Genomic DNA, 8,402 nt, shown 5'->3' with positions numbered 1-8,402 from the left:
ATGCAAATTAAAAAGAAAATCTTTTAGAATATTACTACATCACAAGCCAAAGAAAAAATTATGTGCTTTGATACAAAAAAGATATCTGCACTAGAAAGTTCTAACATACTCAAGTCCCTATGCCTTCTTTTGACAGCTTTACAATTAGCCATTATTTTCAAAAGTTGAAAAATGAATCTCTGGGAAATTTCTTGATATTGAATTCATACATAAAGATTTCAACTTGAAACTCCCTCTTTTATTAGTTTTTCAATTAGATATTCTTAAGTTGTGCTTTCACACTGTTTTTGTTGCTTTTACAACAACTATTGCCATGTTATTCCATATTTCAACCAATTTGATAACTTTATTATATAGAGTTATTTTGACATATTTTATGGGTTTAAGTAATTAGATCTATGAGATTTTAGGTTTGGATCTTAACATTTTAGCTGTTTTTCTAATTTAGGTTTCATTACATATTGAGTAGTGAATTTAAATTATTTTAGTTTAATTTTATATTATGTTCTTTTCAATTACTTTAAGAATAGTTGTTATTGATTTCCCTTATTGCTTTTGTGGAAAATTTGATGGAAAAATAATGAAAATCCATGCAAGTATAGTGATAGCTTTATTCATATATGTTGCGGTATTTTTACTATATCTCTCTATACAAGACTCCAAATGAGATCATTCTTAGACCACTAGAATGCTAAGAGGAAGGGCTACAACTTTTGTGTACTTTGTCTAGTTCTGATTTGATCATGGTCAAAATATTTGTCTAATTTGGAGCATTGCAGCAGTATGCATCGATTGAACATAATGATGTATTTAGAGCATATCTTTCAGTCCAGAAGTCCAATTAATGTGATTCTTGAGTCATTAAAATGTTAAATACAGAGATAAAACTTTCATATTTACCACCTTGTCTAGTTCAGACCAGATCAAGGTGGAAATGATGTTCAAATTTGACAGATAGATGCAGTTCTGCACATACAGCAGCAAGGTGATTAAGGCTGTGGCTCTAAGTTACTCATGGCCGCGACACTGAGCTCAATGAGGGCATCATACAAAATCTCGAGAGTAAGGCATTATGGCACTGAAGAAGCATGGTCACAATGCTACAAAAAATCTGTCATGGCACCATGGGGCTAGAAAACCATGGTTGCGACGCTATCTCTATTTCCAAAAATAAAATTTCGATAGAAAATTGGAAAGTAAGGCACCTTGCCCATATTTAAGGGACTTTTTGAGAGCATTTAGGGAGGAGGCGCAAGCAACTATTCCAAAGAAAAAAAGCCAAGAACAAAGCAAGAAAGCATGAGAATTTGAGAGAGAATTGAAATTGTAAGGCTTCAACAATTAGTTTCTTTCTTTATTGTTGTGTTCTTATTTTCTTTGACTTGAATTCATAGCTAAATTTTTTTGGATATTATTTTTATTAGATACTATGAGCTAAACTATTTTTCTGGGATTATGGTGGATTACAACATATAGTTTGAATATTAGTCTCTCTTTTATTTATCATGTATGGGTACAGTTTTGCTTATTCAAATCTGTTCTTAATGCTTTTGATTGCTTGGCCAACAATTAACTGATTTTTGAATCTAATTGAAACTTGACAGAGAGATTTTAGATTAGACTAAGGTTTGAGTAGTGTATGTTCATGTCACTTAGGTGATCTGATTCGCAATTCGAGTAAACATATGCCAATTGCCATACGTAGCCAAATTAAAACACTGGCTTAATGAACCTTTTCTAATTAATTACTATAGACATATAGTGACCCAATTAAGTTAGGTATTTATGCAAGCATCTTGATGGAGACTTGTACATAGCTTTGGATTCTAAGTTAGTAAAACCACCCATGAATGTAAATAATAAAGGAAGCTAGTATTAGCTGAAGTGTTGAATGAACCCATAATCCTAAGTCTTTAATCTACTGCTTTTCTCAACTTATTTAGTTTATTAGTTTATTTAGTGTTGATTTGTAATTTTATCTTTGATTAGCTTTTCAATCTTCGATTAGCTTAAATCAGATTAATTTGTTCTATAATTTTAGTACTTAGTGAAACTTAGAAACAAATCCTCGTGGAAACGATAATCTAAAATTACTATCTATATTACTTATTCAATACGTATACTTGTGTGCGCAAATTTGACAACAAAATTGATACATAAATAAACACATCAATCATACCTGTAAGCCAAAATGAACAAAAAATGCCTAAATTGTAACAAAACCTGATTCATCAACATCGATAGATTTAGCATGCAAGGGTGGATTTGACAATGAAGAAGCTAGGTTTGGTGATGGAAGGCTTAGGTCGACGATGGCTGACGTCCGAGAAGCTTCAATCTATCGCGAAAGGGTTAAAAAGGGGGGGTACACATCGATCGGGCAAAAAAAAAAGAGAAAAGAAAGAGAAAATAGAAAAGAGAAATATGGGGAAGAGAAAAAGGAGCGCAATGGGGATATTAATTTGGAAATACTAATGTAATTACCAATGGATATTCCGTCGGTAATTAAAAGGGAATTATTTATGGAAGTTTCATCAATACACCACTCAAATTTCAAAAGGTCGTCATCGTTGGAATTTTTATTGGTATATTTACCATGTTTGGCCCACATATTCTATCAATAATTCCTTCGATAAATTCGATCGGTACTCTTCTCGCCTTTTGATTTTGTTGCACATCAAAAAATTACTTACGAAATTGATTTCATTAGTAAACTCTGTTGACATTTTGTAGTTATTCTATCGGTAATATGCATGGCTTTGCTTCGTTGCTAATATATTGGCAATCCGTCAATAATTATCAACTACTTGCTACCGATGGATTGGATTTCGTCGACAAAACCTTATTTTTTTATAGTGGGAGATAAGGGACAAATTCAATGAGGTCAAAGCTAGCATGGAAGAGCTACGGTCTAGAGATGACGAGCTTTGTAGGGAGTTGCAATCAACCCTTATTGAGTTGGTGGATATGCTAAATCAGTCAGCTGTGACAATGTAACAATTGGTCATGAGTTGCTTCGATAAAAGGTATAACGGTTGAAGAATAAGCTCGACGCACTTAAGGCAACCATGAAAGGTGGTGTGTGTGCTGCTTTAATAGGGACTTGATTAAAGGTGTCTAAGAAGTTCCAAGGCAAGCAAAAGGCCAAAAAGGTGGATAACTTATGGAGCTTGAAGCAGTACTTTAAAGCTAGGGCATTATGGAGGGTCCTCTGCAAATCAATTTAGCTATGATGTACTTGCTGGACACAATCTTAGTATTGTGGCTACGTAAGTGCTATGAGAGGCTTAAGGGAACAATGTAATACCCTTACTAAATAATGTAAAGAGGTAATTTTACTTAGTGAGCTCTTACTAAATAATTTTAGTCCAAAATTTTAAAAAATTTTCTTTGGAAAAACCCTATTTTGAAAGTTATTAAGTCTATTTGGAATCAAAAAGAGAAAAGGAAATCAAAGTGGGTATATTTTAAAAGAAAATAGCATTTTGTGAAGAAGTTAACAATACCTTTGAAGTTGGTATCAATATTTGATGCCCTGAAAGCCTTTGAAAGACATTCTGTACAGCAAGTACTGATACTTGCTACCCAGAATGTCTCAAGAAAATAGTTTGTCTAATAAGTATTGATACCTAGCCTTAGGTATCAATACCTAAGTTTCAATTTACAAAAAATAATGGCAACACAATCATTTTCTTGAAAACTTTTAAAACCTTTGACCTTTCACATTCTCTAGCCTTCTCTCTCTTCTCTTACCTACCGCCCTTACTCCTTCTTCCTTTCCTTAAACCTCTTTTTCAGTCTTTTAACCTTTTCTTTTTTATTTATTCAATCACCTTTGATTCTTGTTCCTAAACGTTTTAAAGGTAATGTTTCAACTTCCAAACTCATTAATCCGTGGCTTCCCTTTTCAGTTATGTCTTTCTTTTTCAAATTTTATTTCTTTCTCTTAATTGTTAGGTTTAATTGATTTTTCTACCACAAGCTCACCAAAGAAAGTTAACCTTAAATTTAAGCTATTTGGATTATGGGTTTGTAGGTTGGAAAACAAATTAGCACTCAGAATTAAGTTTGAAAGAGAAATTATTAGGGTTTTGTTAAGTATTTAGATAATTACGAAATTAGTGAAATTAATGAAGTTATTAATGAAGGTTGATTGTTTTAGTTACTTTTGAAAGCTCAAATATTCCATTGTGAGCAAGGTTGTGTTGATTGGAGGTACTAAAGGAAGAGCACTCCTTATGTTGTGAGTGGATTTACATTTAAAACTATGTTAATAAATATATAAGAATAAATGTATTTTGAAATGTTCATTGAAGTGTTTGTTAAATGTTGAGCTTCAAATTGAGTTTTAATGCTTAAGCATTCCATTGAATGATTATGATAATGTTTTAGTACAATTATAGTATCTGTACGCATATACTATATAGTATTTGAAAAGTGCATGGGAATAAGCATCTTGTGATTCTAAATATGTGGTCGATGATAGTTTGAATCAGTATTGGTTATGGAAATCTTACCCTAAATTATGTTGAATGTGAATATGCTTTATGATGAGCAAGCTAGATGTTAAGAATGTATTTTATTGACATGGTAAGAATTACATGCCACATGATATTGCTATGAGGCACTATGAAATGATTTCACATTTATGTAATTGATATTAATTGTAATGGAGCTACTTCAGTTAAGAACCTATAGCTAACAACATTAGATGCTAATCGTTCTGCATAATGTAGCTACCTTAGTAGGCAAGGGCAAAATGGAGCTAGCCAAGTGACCAAGGATGGCACATGAATGCCAATGACTATATGGACTAGAAGATCTTATAATGGGTTGGAATACCCTTATTTTTGCTGGATGGTGGGGACTAAATAACAACATCCATTGGGTTGGAATACCATTGGATTGATTAAATGCATCTTGAGTAGACTCCACAAATGGTATATTGGTTATAGTAAAAGTTTGACTTGAAATGATCTTTCTTGTATAATTCTTTTTTTTTTTTGGAAACAGGTTTTATTAGCCTCATAACTAAAATAACATCGTAGTCTTTTGTAAAAGACTCCATATGACATTTAACGAGCAGTTTAGGTGTAAGATATGTACAATTGCCAAAGGTTTTTGCTCAAAAACGACATTGGTAGCAAAACATGAAAAGAGATAACCTTCTACAGCGTTATAGCCCATTAGCATCCTTCATAAATTAGCACCCCTAATCAAAAATTTGGTGCATTGTCCAAAGCTAAAGAGAAAAAAGAAAAAAAAATGATAATCTGTTAGCCTTGAGTTACATCATGTTTTGATTTGACAAAAATCACATATTTTCTTGAATTTAATGTTAAGCATTTGAAATTATCTCAAATACATTTTTAATCCCCTCAAGTTACATTGACTAGTGTTTGGTAAAGATCTTTTAGAAATAATTTTGGGAATTATTGTATTTTTGTGTTTGATTGTTAAGGCCTAATATTATGCTTTCTATATTTGTGATAACTTCTTGTTTTAGAGTTGTTTTAAGGCTAACATGGATATATATATATAGGCTATTGTAAATAATTTTTTTATGACAAGGAATAAAAAACTCTCTTCTTTTTCCTTCGAACAAGGTATCAAAGCTTCTGCTGACTAAAAAAGTCATATTTTTTATTGCTTGGCAGTAGGGGAATCTTGTCTGCTACTCTTGATAACCGCTAGAGGCCTTGCTTGACTAGTGTTTCAAATCATGGCTAATGGGAAGAAAACAACTACTGAAAATAAAGTTGGTTTGATCGGTGAGAATCCCTCATTGCAAATCAGTCCTATAAAGCTAGATGGAACTAATTATCTTGAATGTTCAAGATCTTGTCTATTGTTCATTCAAGCTAAAAGTCTAAAAGGATATGTTATTGGAGATAAACAAAAGCCAAACGTCACCAATCCCACTTACAACTAGTGGGAATCTAAAAACTCTCTTGTAATGTCATGGCTCATTAACTCCATACAACCTCAAATTGCCCAAGGTTATCTATTGCTGAATACTGCATTTAAGATTTGGAATGCAGCTTCTCAAACCTATTCTCAAGCGGGCAATGATGCATAGATTTTTGAATTGCAAAATAAGGTGCATGAGACGAAACAAGGTGAGATGACTATTGCTCAATACTTTGCTGAATTGAGTGGTTTATGGCAAGAACTCGACTATTACCAAGATTTCCAAGTAGCTTGTTCTGAAGATACAACCAAATTCTAGAAATTAGTGGAAAAAGAATGCATATATGATTTTCTTGCTAGTTTAAATATGGAATATGATCAAATACGAGTTCAGGTACTTGGTCAGGATCCTTTACCTTCTTTAAGGTAAACCTATTCATATGTGCTACAAGAAGAAAGTCGAAGAAGTGCCATGATACACACAGTTTTAGTAGACAAGGCAGGGTTAGTTGCAAATTCCTTTTGTGAACAGCTAAAAGTCAGTAACCAAGGTCTATCAGACGAGGATCATTTACATTGTGATTATTTCGAGAAGCTAAGGCATACTAAGGAGACTTGTTGAAAGCTGAATGGTCGACCAACTAGGGGTTGTGAAGGTAAACAAATGGGCTTAACAAGACTATAAGCAAACCTATCCGAAGCAGTAGAAATACCTAAAGAGATAACTAATATTGGGAGTCTTTCTAAAGAAGAAGTACAAACCGTAAGGCTTCTTTTGTCTTTGCTTAATTCTCAATCAACCACAATTGCTTCCTCCAATTTTGTCAAACCAGATACTACTTTTCTTGCCAATCTTGATATTTATAATGATTCATGGATTATAGATTCTAGAGCAAACAAACATATGACAGGCTCTTCCAATAAATTCTCAACTTATTCTCCGTTTTAGACAATGATAAAGTTCGTATCGTAGATGGATCTTTAGCATCTGTATTTGAACAGGTTCTGTTAAATGTACTCCCACCATTAGTCTATCTTCAGTTCTTCATGTTCTTAGTTTTCCTATTAGCCTTTTATCTGTTAGTTCAATTACAAAAGCACTTGATTGCAAAATTGAATTCTTTCCAACTCATTGTGTCTTTCAGGACCTCAAAACAAGGAGAACGATTGGCTTTGGTAGATTACCAGATGGCTTCTATCTACTAGAAGAAGGTTGTAATATCTTGATTCCTAGTATAACTCAACCTTATTAAGAGACTCTATGAATGTTAACCAAGAAATAATCCAATGGCATAGACGATTAGGGCACCCATCTTTTTCTATTTTAGAAAATTATATACTAGCTTGTTTAAACAATGCAAGTTGGATTTATTATTTTGTGACACTTGTGAATTTTCTAAACACACTAAGCATTTTTATCCTTGAACTAATAATAAGCATTCAGTTCTTTTTATAACTATTCATTCAGATGTATGGGGACCTAGTCGAACAGTTTCTCTATCCAGTTACAAATAGTTTGTTACCTTTATCGATTGTTGTACTATATTAACTTAGGTTTATTTGATGAAAGTAAAGAATGAGGTTTCTTCTTGTTTTCAACTGTTTCACAAAATGATTTGTACACAATTTGATGCCAAGGTTAAGATTCTGAGAATCGACAATGGTACAGAATACATGGATAGTGTGTTTAGGGCATATCTAGATTCTAATGGAATATTACACCAAGCTAGCTATGTGGACACTAGTGCACAAAATGGAATGTCTAAAAAGAAGAATAGGCACCTATTAGAAGTGGCTTGACCTCTCATGTTTACTATGAATGTTCCAAAGGTTTATTGGGGAGATGAAGTACTTTCAATTGCATAACTTATTAACAGAATGCCCCTAAACACACTTAATTTTAAAAGTCTTTTAGAAGTTCTACAAGGTAGTAATTCATATATTGTTCTTCCAAAAGTTTTACATGTGAATGTTTTGTTCACAACAGGAATGTAAGTAAGTTAAAACCTAGGTTCCTTAAATGTGTGTTTGTTGGCTACTCTGCAACTCAAAAGGGATATAAGTGTTATCATCCACCCTCGAGAAAGTACTTTGTAAGTATGGATGTTACCTTTAGGGAGCCTGAACCTTAGTTTCATACACCTCAGTCACCTCTTCAAAGGGAGAATAAGGAGGAAGGGGTGAAGGTGATAGCACTTGCCCCTATACAAATTTCTAGTGAAAATCTTAGTGATGACAAGGAACAACCTAAAATTGGGTGATTAGATAGTTTAGATTTGAAAACCTACACATGACGGGACAAGACAGAGAAAGCCATCGAGCATGTTATACCTAGTCCCTTAAAATACATGTGGTGAGTTTTCATTATCTTTTGATTACCCAAATTCTAATCCCATTGCTAATGATCTTGATGTTCCTATTGCTATCAAAAAGGGAGTCAAAGCTTATACCAAACATCTTATTTATATCTTTGCTTCCTACGATTCTTTGTC

This window comes from Theobroma umbraticum, unplaced genomic scaffold, assembly GCF_002168275.2.
Source record: "Theobroma umbraticum cultivar Fairchild unplaced genomic scaffold, ASM216827v3 scaffold_12.1, whole genome shotgun sequence".
NCBI classification, from domain to species: domain Eukaryota; kingdom Viridiplantae; phylum Streptophyta; class Magnoliopsida; order Malvales; family Malvaceae; genus Theobroma; species Theobroma umbraticum.
The sequence above is the reverse complement of the archived record's forward strand: the minus strand, read 5'-3'. Positions refer to the sequence as shown.